General features: G+C 39.0%; 1 pseudogene across 1 annotated transcript; it reads left to right on the top strand.

Moving 5' to 3' along the window:
• Positions 1-15908: 15908 nt before the first annotated feature.
• LOC311595531 (DNA-directed RNA polymerase II subunit GRINL1A-like) lies at positions 15909-17481 on the top strand (annotated as a pseudogene). Its single transcript has one exon. The product of its transcript is annotated as a DNA-directed RNA polymerase II subunit GRINL1A-like (transcript).
• Positions 17482-18683: the final 1202 nt, after the last annotated feature.

Below are 18683 nucleotides of genomic sequence, written 5' to 3'. Positions count from 1 at the left end.
GGAATAGCATAAGAAAGCAAACCAGGTAAGCCAGGAGAAGCAAGACAGTAAGCAGTGCTTCCTCTGTGGTCTCTGCGTCAGCTCCAGCATCAAATTCCTGCCTCAGCTTCCCTCCAGGATGCACTGTAACCAGCAATGCAAATAAGCACTCTTTTCCTCCCAAGTTGCTTTTGGCTGGTGTTTTCTCACAGCAACAAAAAGCACACTAGGACAGCATCCTTTCCACTTTTGTTCCTCGCAGTACTGAAAGAGCTGCTGAAGCAGTTAGGCAGAAGACAGAAAGAAGGACTATCTGACTACAAAAAGAGAGGAAAATTGTTAGTGTTCTACGGATCTGTGAACTAGGGGAGAGGAAACTCTGCAGTTGAACCCAAAGAAACTATTTGGAATGACTGAATGAGTTTGACTAAGTTTCAGAGCACAAAATCAATGTGCAGAAATCAGTAGCGTCAGAATACACCAATAGCAAATTATGAAAATAACCCCATTCACAATAATAACATAAGAAAAGCCTACCAGAGGCTACATTTAACAAAAAGGTAAACAGTTTCTATAAGGAAAACAAAAACTCACTGATACTGACTAGGACACAGAAAAAATGGAAAAACACCTAACGCTCATGGATCAGGATAAAAAATATTCTTAAGATAGCTGTGTTATTTCAAGGGTTCTAAATCCTCAATGCACTTCCTAACAACATACCAAGATATTCCTGATGAAAAAGATGACAGCAGTCCTAAAGTTCATACTAGAACTACCAGAAAGAAGGGGAGAAGGAGGGAGGATGGTGGGGAGGAAGAAAGGGAGACAGAGACAGAGAAACAGAGACATGTGGTTGATATACCTAGTATTACTCCACTGTAATGTGAAATGTGATTTTCCCTTTCCCAGGAACTATCAATTGCAAATAGCTTCTTGATTAGTGGTGGGGTTTTTGCTTATTTCTTTTTGTGCTGAGGCATTGTCTTGAGTTTGTGCTGGTCTTGGGCAAGCTGCCGTAGTCTCTGTGAGTTCGTGTATAAATCAGCTTGGTTGTATATGGAAGATTCACTTTCCTTTGACTCATCTTCCACCTCTGGCCCTTCTTACGATACATCTCCTCTTCCACATAGAGCTGTGAACCTAATGAGAGTGGTTTAATGAAGATACACCATTTAAGACTGATGTAAAGTCTCTCTCACCCTCTGCACACTGTTTAGTTATGGGTCTCTGGGTTAATTCCCATCCAGTGAAAGAAGGCACTTCTGTGATGAGGGTTGAACAATGCACTAGTCTATTGGTATAGCAACAGGGCATGAGGACTCATTTCACTGCCATGTTCCTATAGTAGAAAAATAGTGTTAGGTTTTCCCACGGGCCCATCACCATCCAGTGTCCTAGTGTCGCTTTGTTGTCCACTTTAGCAGTCTCACATATGGATTCCTACTCATGAAGTAGGCCTTAAATTCATCCAAAAAATGCTTGGATACTCCCACAACATCCATACCACATTTTTGCAAGTGTAATTTACAGGCAGGTTTCTAGTGTAAGTTGCATGTTTTGCAGCTGAGTGATATTGATAATGACTTTTCCCTCCACTAGTATGCATAGTACCTTCTAGCACCTAAATGTTAGTCAGTAGGGGGGAGGCTTTTAATTGGGTACCAGCTTTATTTTCTCATGTTCTATGGCATAAGTAAGTGATGGCTTTGAGACAGAGCCTTACCATCAGGTTATGGAGAGAACCAATACCCTTGTCAATAGCCTGGAATGTTTAGGGCCTGGTCTGTAGAACCCCTTTTGTTAACAATTCAACAAGATCTAACATGTTTCTAGCAGTAGAGGTTTTACTTAGTGGCATAATATGACTTTTGGGAAATTTCCTCTCCCATTTTATGGTAATAACTCCATTTAAATTCCTTTCATATAGGAAGTTTCTACTATAGTAGGTTTCCACAAGGTGTTTCAAAATACATTCTGTCTTAGTTGTCTACCGCCATGTTTCATTCTTTAGCCTGCCCTCCAATCCCCCTCTCCATTCAGTCTTCCTATTTAGCTTCCCTTTTATCAGGATAATAATTCTATATTTTATTGGAAGATCCATTCAGTCCTTCCTTGTCTCTTACTATTGAACTAACTTCTGAGATTATCATAAACAAGGCTCACATATCTAAAGCTTAAAAGCTAATATCCACATATAAGAGAAAACACTTAATACTTGTCTTTTGGCGTCCAAATTATATTTCTATTCGTTTGTCTGCAAATTTTATAATTTCATTTTTTTCTTAATCTCTAAACAATAATCCCATTATATAAAAGTACCACATTTCATTACTCATTCATGGACATCTAGGCTGTTTTCAATTTCTGGCTATTATGACTAGCGCATCAGTGAACATGAATGAGGGCAGGAAGTAGAGCCTTTTGGGTATAATGTCATGAGTGGTATCACCAGGTTTGTAGTACATTGATTTTGAGCTTTTTGAGGAATCTCTACACTGATTTGCACAGTGGCCATGCAAGTTTGTACTCCCACCAGCAATAAAAAATCATTCCACTTTCCCCACATCCTCTCAAGTATCTGCTGCCAGTTGTTTTATTGATCGTGGCCATTCTGACTAGGGTAAGATGACATTTCAAAGCAGACTTAATTTCCATTTCCCTGACGATTAAGGATGTTGAACATTTTTAAGTGTTTCTTAGCCATTCGCATTTCATCTTTTTGAGAATTCTCTAAACTCTGTTTATTTCTGTATCCCATTTTTGTGTTATTTGTTTTCTTGATGCTTACACTTTTTTTCTGTATTGGAATAGATGGTTTTCTCACACAATACATCCTGATTGAGGCTTCTCCTTCCTCTTCTGCTCCAAATTCCTCCCTACTTCCACTCCCAACCAGATTTTCTCCCTTCCTGTGTCTCATTAGGAAAAAACAGGCTTCTGTTAACAACCAAACATAACAAAATAAAATATAGCAAGACAAAACAAAAACCATCACATCAAAGTTGGACAAGGCAAAACAACAGTAGGAAAAGAACCTAAGAAAAGGGCCAAGAATAAGACTCACTCGATCTCACTCTCAGGAATCCCATAAAAACACTAAACTGGAGGCCATAATAAATACACAGAGGACCTGGTGAAGACTTGTGAAGGCTCTTTGTTTGCTGCTTTCATCTCTGTGAATCCGTATGAGCTTTGCCCATGTTTATTTACTGGATCCTGTTTTCCTGGTATCCTTCATCCTTCCTCTCTGGTTCTTATACTATTTCTGCCTTCTCTTCTGTATTTCATTTTTCATATTTAATAATTTCTTTCATTATCCATTCATTAGTTGGTAGACATCTAGGCTGTTTCCAATTTCTGGCTACTATGACCGACACTGAGGACAGAGTTTTCATGGAGACATCCCCTTCAGGGATGAGTGTTCTTTCTGCATAATGTCTGGTTATGAGTCTCAGTACTTCGTCCCATCCATCTGCTGCAGGAAGAAGCTTTGCTAATGATGGTTGAGCAAGGCACTGATGTATGACTATAGAAGACTGTTATTAGGAGTCATTTATCATTATGTTTTTGCTTTTTGTTTTTTGTTTTTAAGACAAGTAGTATCTAGTTTTACCCTAGGTCCCTGGGCTATTTAGTCTCCATTCTTGGTTAGCCAAGTAGTGTTGGGGATGGGGTTTCATCTTGCGGAGTGCCATAAGTCAAATCAGTTATTGGTGGAGGTTACTTCCACAAGCTTTCTGATGCCATTGTTCAATATATCTTGGCAGGTCTCCACTGTACATCAAAGGGGTTATGGCTTGGTGTATATGCTTCTTTTTTGGTAGTGTGCAGAGCACTTTTCTGTTCCAAAGACACTAGAGCACAGAAGTAAAGGCTCTTAGTAGAGACCAGCTCAACTTCTCCATGTTCAGTGAGCTGTATAGGTGTTGTATTCTGCAAAGAGACTTTGCTGTCAATATGTGGAGAGCAATCTATTATCTTGGAAATTGTTTAGGGATTCCTAACCCTCTATCAGGAATATAATTGGTAAACACTTTTTCCTGTTCAGTAGGCTGCTGCTTTACTTGACACTTTAACTTCTTGAGGTCTCTAAGACTTTTATTAGAAAGGGATGTTGGATTTTGTCAAAGGCCTTTACTATACTGAGTGAGATGATCATGCACCTTTTGTCTTTCTGTCTGTTTATTTGGTGGCTTAGGTTTATCCATTTACACATGGTTGAGCCACCTCTGTATCTGTGGGATGAAGCCAAATTGATCATGGTGGATATATTTTTTGATGTGGTCTTTGCAAGTACTTTGCAAGTACTTTATTGAGAATTGCTGTGTCTATGTTCATAACAGATATTGGTATAAATTTTTCTTATTTTTTTGTTGGATATTGTGGTTTTGGTATCATGGTAAATGTGCTTTAATGCAAAGAATTAGTAAATGTTCCTTCAGTTTCTGTATTACAGAATACTCTGAGAAGTATTAGCATTAGTTCTTTGAAGATCTGCAAGCTATACATCTGACAAGGACTTAACAATACAAATATAAGAAAGTTTTAAAATTCACTATTGGGAAAAATTCAGTTTTAAAAACAGGCAACGCATATAGACATTTGTCCAAGGAAGACATACAAACCCTGAGAGGTACATAAAAATAATGTAGTATTTTTTTTATTATCAGATAAAACCATAATAAGAAACCTGGAGATATGGATCACCATTATATCAGTTTCCTTTCCTGTTAAAAACAGCCTGACGGGGGATGGAGAGGTGGCTCAGCTGTTACTAGCACTGGATGCCTTGCCAGAGGTCCTAAGTTCAATTCCATACAAGCACATGGTTGCTCACAACTGTCTCTAGGGACCTAGTGCTCTCTTCTGTCATGCTGGTGCGCAAGCAGAGCACTCATATATGTATATACATATGTGTTTATGTGTGTGTGTGCATGTGTTATGTAAACTTTTTTTTTTAATCCTGATAAAAGGGATGAAGGGTTTTATTCTGACTTACATGTCCAAGGTATAGTCCCTTTGGATGGAGGAAGTCATGGTAGCTTAAGACATCTTGTCACATTGTATCCAGTCAGGAAGTAGAAAATAGAAATGCTCAGTGTTCGTGCTTAGCATCTTTCTCCTTTTCTGCAGCATGGGACCCCAGCTCATGGCATGCTACTACAGCAAGCCCGTGGAATGCTATTGCAACCGCCCATGGAATGATGGGGTCTCTTTTCTTCAATTAACCTAATGACATTGCTCACAGGCATGCCCAGAGGCTAATCTAATCAAGCTGATCCCCCTCATGCATGCCCGTTTTTCTAGGTGATTGTAGATTTGTACAAGTTAACAATCTATCAGAGATATAGTGCACTCACCTAACCAGCATATGAAAGGGTTCCATCCTCAGTACTGAGAAACAACAAACAAATAAATAAGCAAATCAAAGCAGCAACAATGTATCACTTTACCTGCAGTATTAATAGCTATGGTGTTTTAGCATGATGACAAAGTCTTTGCAATGGTGTGGGAAATGGGAGGAGTTCTGGGGTTGGTGATATAGCTAAGCAGATAAACTGCTTGCCCCTCAAGAGTGAGGATCAGAGTTCGGGTCCCCAAAAACCATATAAATGTTGTGTGGGCATGATAGCCTTGGGAGGCAGAAACAAGGCTCCACTGAGAAACTGACTAATGAGACTTGACTTATCAGCAAGCCTGCTTTTATTGGAGAAACCCTTTCCCAACAAATAAGGCAGAAGAACAATGAAAGACGAGTCCCGACATCAATCTCCAGCCTCCACATGTATCCATACTACACACATGCAAACATGAAAATACTGATGAAATCCTGCCATTTTGATACTGATAGATTAGAAGTTATTGAAAGAATCCTGGGCACTGATAGACAAGCAATGTGTGATCCTACTGGATTGTCGAGTAGCATGGTGGTTACAGAAGCTGGAAAGATAGGAACAGAGACACTCAGGGACTGTTTCACCAATGGGTAGTAATTAATTACAGTAAGGAGTTTTGGTGTTCTACTGCTTAGCAAAGGTTGTATAAATACTGACAGTGCACTATCTATTTAAATATATATTTAAACTTCATGTATGTGTATATAAATGAAATTTATATTTTGTATACAAATAGGAAATATATAATTGTATATAAATTTTCATATGTAAATATGAAAATAAATATTACATATATATGTAAGGATTTTTAAAGTTTTCTCCATAAAAATAATACTAAATGTTTGAGGCAATAAGTTTACCCTGATTTGAATGACACAAAATGTACAAATACCAAAACAGTATGTTTCCACCAAACAAACACATTTTTATGTATCAGTTAAAAAAAGAAAACCAGTATTTATTGTAAATATATATCAGAACACTAAATTGCACTAGCCTAATTAATTTAATATTGTGTCAAAAAGCACATAAATAACTGATGCTCTGAACTGAGTTAAGTGAACAACCATTCAGTATTATCTACAAAAACATTTCAGAAATGACTCATCTTTAGCTGTTGTCACTCTGTGGCATATGGTATCTGCATATGGTTTGAAGATAGGCTTAGCGGCTGTGCACAAAGCATTAACTGTGTTATGTACTGCAGCAATCCATAAGACACTACTCAGGAATCTTTACCACCCATTTCCCTTCCTTAATAACATGGAGGGAAAGAGAAGCTGAAAGCTATTTGGGTAAATATTTATTACCGCCATAGTTTCCTCAGAACAACACTTCATCTTCAGTGAGTCCATCTTTCTCATTCGTCACTTGAAGTGCAGCTCCACAAAAGGCAAACCACCACGGATCCACTTCCTAATTAACTTGAGTGACAAATGTGTGGCTTTGACATTCTTAGGGTACTCATACATTAGTCCTAATAATAATGGTGGTCGTGTATTTTGCCTTGACATATCTATCATTTTCAGCTACTATATCTGTTGTGTTTGGATCAATCTAGTTTCTAAAAGTCTTATAATCACATTATATTCAAATTATCAGACAACCTACTCTCACAGTCATACTGTAGTTCTTTGGAGGAAGGTAACGTCCTTTTGTTTTGTTTTGTTTTTTTGAGACAGGGTTTCTCTGTGTAGCCTTGGCTGTCCTGAAATCACTTTGTAGACCAGGATGGCCTCAAATTCACAGCAATCCACCTGCCTCTGCCTCCCAAGTGCTGGGATTAAAGGCGTGCACCACCACTATTAATTTGTTCCTCTGTGGAGACTTCTGGAGAACAGCCCAATGATGACATAAGTTCTCAACAAATATTTTTACATTTACCTTCTTGACAAATGGACAAACTTTTTTCTAGAGTATCTGTGCTATTTTCCATCCCCACAACTAAAGTGAGTAACCCAGTTATTCTGTATGCTCAGCGGGGTCTGGTATTGCTGCTATTTTTCATTTTAATTATTTTTGTGACTACATAGTGATATTTCACTGTAGTTTTAATTTTCTTGTCCTTCATGACTAATGATGTTAAATATCTTTTCATGAGCTTATTTGTCATTCATGTCATTTCATGCGCTTGTTTGTATATCCTCTTTGTTGACATATTTTCTCATGTCTTTTGCTAATCTGATCATTTGTTTTATCATTAAGTGATTTGAATATTCTTTATATATCCTAGATAATACTCCTTTGAGTGACTTGAAAAATAGGTCTCCTAGCCTATTTTTTAAGTTTTCTAATAAGACCTTTCAAAAGGAAAACTATTAAAGTTGAAGAAGTTTGACTTACCAGCTTTTTCCTTTACCAATCATCTTTTGTTTCAAAGACTACAAATATTTTATCCTGCTCCAGATACTAAGTGTCTTCCTTACTTTACGAAATGTTTTATACTTTGATATTTAACATTTATGGAAAGTGATATTGGGCCAATGCTTCTTATCTCTCTTGGGTGTATGATCATCATCTCACCCTGCCCCAGAGCACGTGTTGAGCATGTCTTTCCTCTGCAAGACTGTGTTTGTATTCTATGCTACGAGCCATCCACAGACTGACTGGGCGGGGGCTGGAGAGATGCTCAGAGGTTAAGAGTCCATACTGTTCTTGCAAAAGACCTGAGTTTGCCTCCCAGAGCCCACATCGGGTTGCTCACAACTGCCCGTACATCCAACTCCAGGGCAATCTGATGCCTTCAGATTACATTTGAGTGTATATATCTGTGAATGAATGCACACACACACACTTTTAATTATTTTAAAAGGAAAACAATTAGGCATATTATTATGGATTTATTTTTGTGGTTTCTATTCTATTTCATTGTTCTAGGTGTCTGTCTGCCCCCATCATTTGGTCATAAGTACTGTCTAAATAAGTTTTCTTACTTTGTCCTTGTTCAGAATTATTCCAGCCATTATATGCAGTTATGTGTTTATGCTTGTACCTGTGTATGTGTGTACATTCCTGTATATAATGCTGGGTTGAGCATGCTCGGCAACCATCCTACTTCTGGGCTATATCCCAGATCCCAGACTATTTTAATTATAATGGGTTTTTTTTTTCGCCAGAAGAAACACACTAATCTTTTTGTGGTTACTGGGGTCCTCCTGGAATTGTAGTAAGAGTGTATCAATCTGGAGAGAACAGACATACTACCACGTTTAGCTGTGAACAGTATATCTGTTGTTTAGATCTCTGACTGCTGTTGGCATTCTGTAGTTTTCAGGCTGAAAGTTCCATACATATTTTTAGATGTTCCCTAGCTCATCTTTGGGCATGATGGTTAGTGATGTTGCACTTTAAATTTTGATATCTAAATTTTTGAAGAATTCTCCGAATTCACTGTTGTCTTTCTGAGAAAACTCACTTGATCTGATTTCTGATTCCATGCCCACCAACATTCCCTGTCCCCAGGAAACTTCTGACTTTGCTTGATTTTAACATCTCCTTCCTATATGTTTGAAATCAACACCAAGGTGAGAAGCTTAGTGTGGAGTGAGCACTAAGTGAAGATTCAAAAGCTCTCCAGAAGCACCTAAGTGTTGAAGTATCCGAAGGTTCAAAGACTATCCACTGAGAAAAGCTGACAAGGATTAGGAGGGGTGGGAAGAGAAGGAGGGGCTAACAGTGACAATGATAAAAAGGGGAAAAGGCAGGAGAGTGGAGCCCCGACTCTGCTCTGTAGCGCTAATTGCCTCTTGAGAGGTCCTCTCTCCAACTATAGTTGCTTTCCCAGGAAATGGGACTCAGAACGATGAGGTATGAATCCTGGAAGAAAGGAATTTATGCCATAAGAACTGGAAATCTGACACTAACTGAAAACACACACACACACACACACACACACACACACACACACACACACACACACACCTTCATACCACAGACCCTGTGCTTTCCTCTATCTTACATTCCCTATGTGTGAAGATTTCTGCATTTCAAGTTTTAGAGTAAGGTCTTTTACCCACTTATCTTTTACATAAGATAATGGATCAAATTGCATTCTTTTACAAGTGAATATCCAGTTTTAACTAGCAGTATATATTGAATAGGATATTAGTTTTCCAATATATGTTTTGGGTAACTTTGTCAACAATTAGCTTACCATAGGTGTGAATCCTCTAGTCTGGTGTATATGTTTGTTTTTGTTTTAGCACTTTTGTGTTTGTTACTATATCTCTATACTATAGTTTTGGGTGAAGGATTGTGATATCACAGCTGTTCTTTATGCTAGTGAATGCCTTGGCTATTCTGTGTGTGTGTGTGCGTGTGTGTGTGTGTGTGTGTGTGTGTGTGTGTGTGAGAGAGAGAGAGAGAGAGAGAGAGAGAGAGAGAGAGAGAGAGAGGAGAGAAGATGCAATAAAATATATGGGACATGAATTTTAAAAGGCGTCTATAGGGGAACATGGAGGGGAATATGAGTGTACCAGGAGAATGGTTGAGAAGAAACAAGAAAAACTAATTTTGCTTAGAGATGCCACAATGAAACCTTATGTTGTATATACCAACTAAGGTTTTTAGAGAATATAACACTTTTATTTACTTTAATATAGTCTTTGAGTTAACCTGCAGTCTTTTCTTTTTTACTGTCAGATTCACTTAGGAGCTATACATAAGACTGAGAAAATACAAGAAGCCCATGTTCTATGTGAATAAGATCTATTCAAACTACTATGAAATCATTTTTACTTCTTTTGTGAATGATAGTATTCTCATACCTGTGAGAATCTAAACTGAATATATTTTCTGTGGTTTTCAAAATAAATAACCTTTCATGAGCCGTTCCAAGTTCTCATTGAATTGAGCAGCCAACATGGAGGTCCCTATGTTCCCTCAAGCTCTAGATTTTCCAGTTATTAACATCAGGAGTAGGAACAATACCTTCACCACTGATGAGGCAACACTAGAACATCATTCACTAGGTTCCACAGTTTACAATTTGTGCTGTCTATGGGTTTTGCCAAATATCTAAAGACATTAATTTGCTATTAGAGTATTGTGTAGAATAAACTTTAAGAGTATTTTAAAGAGGCTTATACAAAAATAACATGTTTTACTTTAATCCCAGTGGTTTATACAATGATCTCGGCATTAGTGTAGGAATCTAAAGTAAAAAACTGTACACACGTTGATATATGGTTGGCATAGTGATACACGTAAACAATCCTTTCATATGAAATATCTGAAGATCATTGTCTTAGTTGGTGTGCTATTGCTGTGAATAGACATCATGACCGTTGCAACTCTTATAAAGAAAACTAATGAATTGGGGCTTACAATGTCAGAGGCTTAGTTCATTGTCATCATGCCAGGGAGCATGGCAGCATGCTGGCAGACATGATGCGAGAGAAACAGCTGCGAGTTCTACAACCAGATCTGTAGTCAACAAAAAGAGACACTCTGGCCTTGGAATGGGCTTTTTGAAACCTCAAACCCCACCCCCAGTGCCGGGCTTCCTCCAGCAAGGCCACACCTCCTAATCCTTTCAGAAAGCTCCCTAATCACCAATTATTCAAATCTTTGAACCTGTGGGGGCCATTCTCACTCATTCAAACCACCTCAATAATTTTAAGCATTTCCCATGATGAAGGATTGCTCATTGAACCAACTGACAGTACTCATGTAAATAAAGTCACAAAAGTTCTAAAAGTTAAAGATACCTCCACAGTCAGGTTGGTGATATTTATCTAATTATACGTGAACGTTACAGAAAGCACAGAACTAGCATTATTCTTTGGTAGTATTTACATGCTCAACACAATGACTGTTTCCATGAAAAGTTTGAAAGTGTATAGAAAAATATGCTCAGCAGTTTCTATTTCCATATAACCAAACAGCTGGTTATATCCTTGAGAGAACTCTAATAAACCTTACGGTGAATTTATAATTAGACATAATGTGCCTGTAACTGATGCTATTAAGATAAATTTTGATAAGCCATCTCAGATATTATCAACTATATCTTTTACTATTTGCATTGGGGAATGTTTATACCAGTAGAATATCATGCTGGTTTTAGATATGATGTCATCGATACAGACAATATTATTCCTCCCAGCACTGAACAACGGGCACAGAAATAAAGAAATGGTGTGTTTATTAAGTGCCTTCTATGTGTGTGATGCCAGGCATATCAGTAGATACAGACTAACATATCCAAAGACCTTTTGTTCTAATTGGGTTGGAAAAACATGCGATTTGCAAGTATTTGTAATGGGAACACAGAATGAAGGGTAAAGATTAGGAGGCTAAGACGACCTTCTGGGTGACCAAACATCTATTAGGCCATACCATTAAATTAACAGCAACAAAGACGCATCCAGATATGATAAAAAAAATACACTGTATTCATGTACGAAATTGTCAAAGAACAAATGAAATATATCTAAAACAAACAAACATGGCAGGGAGTGCGGGTGGGGTGAGGGGTGAGAAGGCTCATGTGCTGTCATTAATGGAGAGAGTGTGAGGTGAGGCTTGTCAGGGTGAGCCAGGGAGAGCAAGGGGAAACATTTGGCTTTAAACAAGCTTAATGATGTGCAAATACCTAACAGATAACCAGCAGTTATATTGATTTACTTTGCATCTTAGCAGAGACTTCTCTGGTAATATTTATTTTTCGATAATTAGATTCTATCCTGAATTCATGAAATGATGAAAAAGCTGAGTCAGGATAATCCTTAAGTATTAAATTATCAGACTGCGGCATGGGAGTCACAGTAACTCCGCTGAATAGGAAATATCCCTAAGTATTGAAAGTCAGAAAGAATTCATATATATGTAGCCGTGTGTGTGTGTGTGTGTGTGTACATGCATGTGCATATATATATATATATATATATATATATATATATATATATATATATATATATATAATGCCAAGTACATTATAATCAAGTTGCTTAAAACCAGAAAAAAAAGATGACACATTGACTGTGGCTACAGAAAGGGAAAGAGCAATAGGGCGTAAAAGGCTTACTACAAACACACAGAAGCACAAGATGAAAATAGTGGCTCGCTTCTCCATACAAATAATGCAAGCCAGGAGACAGTGCACTCTCCTACATTATTAACAGAAAAAACAAAAACAAAAAACAAAAACCATTATCAGTCAACTTGGTATATAACCAAGTAAAAATCATGTTTCAAAATCAGAACAAAATCATATATATGTATGAGTTCAAACTGTGTGTGTGAGTGCGTGTGTGTGTGTGTGTGTGTGTGTGTGTGTGTGTGTGTGTGTGTGTTTCAGACTACCACCATCCTGCAAGGAACTGAGAATTCAATATAGGGCTAATATCTTCCCTCCTTCTTTGAAATAGATAAAATAATGAAAAGAAAATCAAATATACAACCAAATTTCTAAGAAAGGAAAATATTTGCCAAGACTGAAGTCAAAACTCAACATAAAAACTAAACACAAATTACTGCAAGGTGCTGTCACCAAGACTGGAAGAGGCTGACACTAGAGAAAGGGAGATCAAACTCATGTATAAAAGGCTGTTACGAGAAGAGCTTTCTGCAGGAACCTAGTACCTCCCACCACAAAAGCCAAAACTACAAATATTTACTCAACAGTTATTATCCTAAATTACTCATAAGTAATTATAATTACAAACCTATAATGTATGCAAATGTAAGTTCCATACACAAACTACCAGAGAAGCCCTGAAGCTCAAAGTGAGCCATTAGTTCACAAATAGGTCTTGCTTCTTAAAAAGCAACTCCTCAAAGATGCTGCCATTGCTCATTGTACAAACAACCTATCAAAAAACAAAAGCAAAAAAACAAAAACTACCCTTCACTGCAATATATCCCCTAAAAATGACAAAAACATAGGGAAGCCATATCACCACTGCGGTGGAGTCGGGAAAAGAAAATCATGAGATTATTTTAAGGTGTAATTCAAAAGTAAACTCCTTAGTGTTTTCTTTCTTTTTTTTTTTTTTTCTTTTTCTTTTTTTTTTCTTTTTTTTTTTTTTTTTTAGACAGGGTTTCTCTGTGTAGCCTTGGCTGCCCTGGACTCACTTTGTAAACCAGGCTAGCCTCAAACTCACAGTGATACGCCTGCTTCCGCCTCCAGAGTGCTAGGATTAAAGGCATGCACCACAATGCCCAGCTCTTACTGTTTCCCGAAGCCAGGCTGAGAAAAGAAGAAAGGTATAAACTTTAAGGCAATGTGCATTTGAGAGTGAGATATATTTAATGATGCTTATATGCTAACAAGAACGAAAAGCTATGAAGAATGAGAACATTTCAACATGTTCAAATATCACTGAGGAAATATTTTGGCATCAGTAGAGAAATTAACTTTAAAGAGTGAGAGGATTTTTGTAAAGTGATGAAATAAAGTATATACAGATAAGGATAAGTTGACAGGGTATAAAGAATGTCATAATACTGTCACACCTGATCCTTGCCCCACTGGTGAGATGTTATATTTGCTAATCTTTTTTGGTCTTTTTAAAAAAAATTATCATATTGTCTGGATGCACGTCTCTGGGTGTCAGATCTCAGAGTTACAGACAGTTGTGAGCTGCCATGTGGGTGCTGGGAATTGAACCCGAGTCCTCTGGAAGAGGCATCAGTGCTCTTATCCGCTAAGCTATCTCTCCAGCTCCTATACTTACTGATCTTAGGGAGACTAAACATTACCAAGCATACAAAGAAGCATGAAGGTGCAGCCTCTAACGAGAAAATCGATCGACAGAAACAGATCCAGAATAGGAAAGGGTAAGCATTAGAAGAAGAGTCAGTTTTTAGCAGCCTCTTGAAATCCAGTTCCTATACTTGAGAAGTAGAAGGAAGAGTGCTCATGAAAACAAACACAAGAGATTAGGTAACAAATAAACAGCAGCCACCTGCATGGTTTTGACAGTAGACAATAGGAGACAAGAGCAATGACCCTAAAAAATATAGCAATAGCAACCACTCAAAATAAAACAGAGAAAAGCAGTGAGTCTAGCAAGCATGAGATACTATCAGTGGCTGCTATGTGTGCACTGAGGAAGTACCAGTCGAAAACATTCAAACTTGGTGAAAAGAATAAGCCTGCATATAGGACACTACACAGTAAATGATCCTGCTAACCAAATGCTGAGCATAACAGCACGGAGAAAAAGAATTATATAACCAAGCGCAGCATAATCAAATTGCTTAAAGCCAGAGATAAGGATAAAGCATTGACTGTCGCTAAAGGAAGGGAGAGAGCCACTGGGGTGTGAAAGGCTTACTACACACAGTAGCACAAGGTGAGAGTGGCAGCTCACTGCTCTGTACTAATAATGCAAGCCAGAAGACAGTGAGCTCTCCGACATCGTTAGCAGAAAAACAACAACATCCGCCAACATGGCATATCACCAAGTGGGAATCATGTTTCAAAATCAGAACAAAATAAAGAATATTTTAGGTATGTTGGAGATTAAAAATTTGTTAAGAGAGTATCTGTTGAAAGGAAGGCTTGAATGCTGCAGTCCTTCAGGTCCCAACAAAAATGTGGCAGGATGAACACCTGAACGTACAAAAGGCACGATGTGCACCAGAAATGGAATGCACACAGTTACAGTGGATTTTGCCTGAAAGGGGAAAGAGGCTTAGAAGGAGGGTTGACCTTCCACATGAAGGATGCTGTTTTACAACTTTCCACAAGCTGGCCCTGACTTTCAAAAATGAAATGTCAAAATCATCAGTCTGAAGATCCACAGGGTTAGAAAAGAATCCGGTCATCGCTCTTTTGAGAACTCGATGACAGAGCACCAGATAGATTTCCAAAGTGGCTGTACCAATTTGCATTCCCACCAGCAATGAAGGAGTGTTCCTCTCTCTCCACATCCTCGCCAGCATGTGGTGTCACTTGGAGTCTGGATCTTAGCCATTCTGATGGGTGTAAGATGGAATCTCAGAGTCGTTTTGATTTGCATTTCTCCGATGACTAAAGACGCTAAGCATTTCTTTAAAGTGTTTCTCAGCCATTCAATATTCCTCTGTTGAGAATTCTCTGTTTAGTTCTGAGCCCCATTTCTTTTTTTTTTTTTTTTTCCTGAGCCCCATTTCTTAATTGGGTTACTTGGTTTGGCGGTGTATAATTTCTTGAGTTCTTTATATATTTTGGAAATTAGACCTTTGTCAGATGAAGGGTTGATGAAGATTTTTTCCCAGTCTGTAGGCTGTCGCTTTGTTCTGTTGACAGTGTCTCCTGCCTTATAGAAGCTTCTCAGTCTCATGAGGTCCCATTTATTAATTGTTGGCCTGCAGGCCTGGGCTGTTGGTGTTCTGTTCAGGAAACTGTCTCCTGTGCCAATGTGTTCCAGGCTCTTCCCCACTTTTTCCTCTAACCGATGATGTCACTTCAGAGTCCTTATCACCCAGTAGACAGGGATACCAATTTTAGGGGTCAGGGCCCAACGGGTCTCTACTTTAAAGGGAGTTAAATCTATGTTGAGGTGTTCTTAGGCCCTGTCAGGGAACCCTGCCCGCCTTTGCTCGCTGCCCCTCGGCTTCGGGCCCCAGCTCCCAAGGACTTGGGGTGGCAGAGTTCGGCAGAGAGGTTGAGGCAACAGGAGAGACTTTTGCACAACGAATAATTCATTTGCAAATTGCCGGACAAAGGTAAAAGGATCTCAGATACCATCGCCAAGGTGAAAGCGGCCATTGCAGAACGCGAAGAGATTGGAGGGAGAAGTGAACTGTTTAACCCTGTTAGTCTAGACTGTAAGCTAAGGCAAAGAGCAACCACAAGAGTTGATACTGACATAGACAAGGCCCAAAATTCTGACCTGATGTTTGATACTTCGTCATTAGTTCGTGAATGTTCCTCTGTAGATATTAAATCCCCTAAAGCAACCTCAGAAATCCCGGGACCTGCACATCTCACTCATGGAGGGAATGAGGAGACTCGGGAGGCTGCCTGTCCAGTGAGCACAGGCCCAGCTCCCAGCAGCAGAGCCAGGGCATCCTCATCTGAAGTGAACTGACATCTTCCCCAGCGCCCTGTTTCAGGTCAAGTGGAAGATATTTCCAGCCGCAATGACAGTCTGTTTATCACTAAATTGCAAAAGACCACAATCTCAGACCAGACTGAACCCTCAGAAGAAAACACCACCCTGACGACCTTCCAGGGCTCCAGAGCGAGACTCCTAACAAGCCTCATTACATAGAAATGCTTAGAAACGCGAGCCAGAAACCCAGTGCCTCCTCCTCATAAGTTTAAGACCAACGTGTTACCCACACAACAGAGTGACTCACCAAGTCATTGTCAGAGAGTCGAGTCTCCTGCTTCCTCAGAAGAGCGGCGACACAGGGCCAGGCAGCATCTTGATGACATCACAGAATTGCGCCTCCTTCGGCTCCACCACCTGCCTGCGCGGCTGCTCTCTGTACAAGAGTCCTGCAGAAAGAGCAGAAGCAGAGTTACGGGGAGATGCAGGCAAAGCTCACAGCACAGAAACTAGCGGAGAGACTGAATATTAAAATGCAGAGCTACAACCCAGAAGGGGAGTCTTCAGGGAGAGACCGAGATGTGAGGGACGAAGACGATGATGCGCAGTCCTCGGATGAACGCTGAAGATGAGCGCGGGGAGACCTCGAAAGCTAACTGTTGAGCTGTTACTGACTCATATCAAACTTCCTAACAAGTATCAGGATCAGTGTCAGACCCTGTTGAGGGACAGCGTTTTTTAAAGTTACACAAAAGTAGCTACAAAATAAGAGCCTGTGGTTGAGAAGATGGTCTTCATGTGCTTGAACAGTTGAATATTTGAACATTGTGTTTGACCGTTATTGTATTAGTTTTGCAGTAGGTTGTGCATTGGTCTGATAGTTTGGTGTGGTGGAACACATTTGTTCTTTACGCTGCTTTTTCCCTATTGTTACTCTTATCAAATAGCATTGCGTACATCCCTTCTAGTGAAATACTTCGTTACCACCCCAGGCACCTACAATGAATTAGGAGGACCTGGTTCCCTCTCTTGAGATGAAAGGAACAGACTGAAGAGTGGTAGGCGTGGGTGCATGGAGTTCCTGAGGTGCTGGATGTGTGAAGTGCTGTGTAAGACACTCAAAAATGTTACAAAAGGGTATATTTGCTGCTCCTGTCTTGGGGTGACGGCTGCCTTCCTGAGATGAGGAAATGGAGCCCTTTGAAGAGACGCTGGATGGGTGAGGGTCTGCACTAGTGTGGTGAGCTGCTCTTGGCTTCCAGTGTCTTGAGCTCCTTGCCGTCTTGAATACCAGGTCCCTGTACTGAACGCTTAGGTTTGGTAAGGAAACTGATGTTTTTCTAAGAGTTACAGTTGAATTGTCAGTATATTGCTTTTTTTTTTTTTCTTTTTAAACCCAAAGAGGTGTTTATAGGCTGTGGAAACCTTAGTCTCACGTATGTACACATTTGTGTTGTTTAAAATAATTATATGATCATTTCCAGCAAAGATAACAATATGTTATCAAAAAGGCCCTATCTCTATTATGTGGAGCTTGTAAAGGAGAAATAAAATACCAATCAGAGCAAAAAATAATAATAATAAAATAAAATAAAATAAAAGATAAATCTATGTTGATGGCAAAGGGGGAGAAAAATAATATAAACATGAATTTAGATATTTTTCCCCATGCCACAAGGTATTCTGTGCCATGGTGATCATGAATGGCAACACCAGCAAGTCTCTCTTGGGAGCCAAAAGGAGTATTTTAAAACTATCAAGAGAAGATGTTTTTTCCTCTTCAGTCCAGCTTGAAAGAGACTTTGTTAGTGACATGTGTTCCTTCCCCACAAAACAAGTGTTCTGTGTGCTAACAACATAGCTTAAAATAACCAAAATGAGATTCTGTATGTTTATAAAACTTGATAAAAATAGTATTTCAAACTGTATAGTCAACAGAAGTGTGTGCCCATTTGATAAATGTAGTTTTGATGACTGAGCCATCTCTCAAACCCTACTACTTCTCCTTTTTAATAAAGAATTAGAAGGCAAGAGAGATGGCTCAGAGGTTAAGAGTACTGGCTATTCTCCCAAAGATCCTGAGTTCAATTCCAAGCAACCGCACAATGGCTCACAACCATCTATAATGAGATTTGGTGCCCACTTCTGGCTGGCTGGCTCACACAGGAGCAGAATACTATATACATAATAAATATATATTTTTTAAAGAGTGAGTTAGATTCTCAATAATATGGAGAACCAGGAGACACTCTTGAAGCAGAGTAACCACAGAAAGCTTAAAATATGTTAGTTCTCTCATTAAGAAAAACAAAAACTGAAT

The sequence above is a fragment of the Acomys minous genome (genome assembly GCF_964271855.1).
Source record: "Acomys minous genome assembly, chromosome: 4".
Classification (NCBI taxonomy): domain Eukaryota; kingdom Metazoa; phylum Chordata; class Mammalia; order Rodentia; family Muridae; genus Acomys; species Acomys minous.
This window is presented reverse-complemented; position numbering and strand designations above follow the sequence as displayed.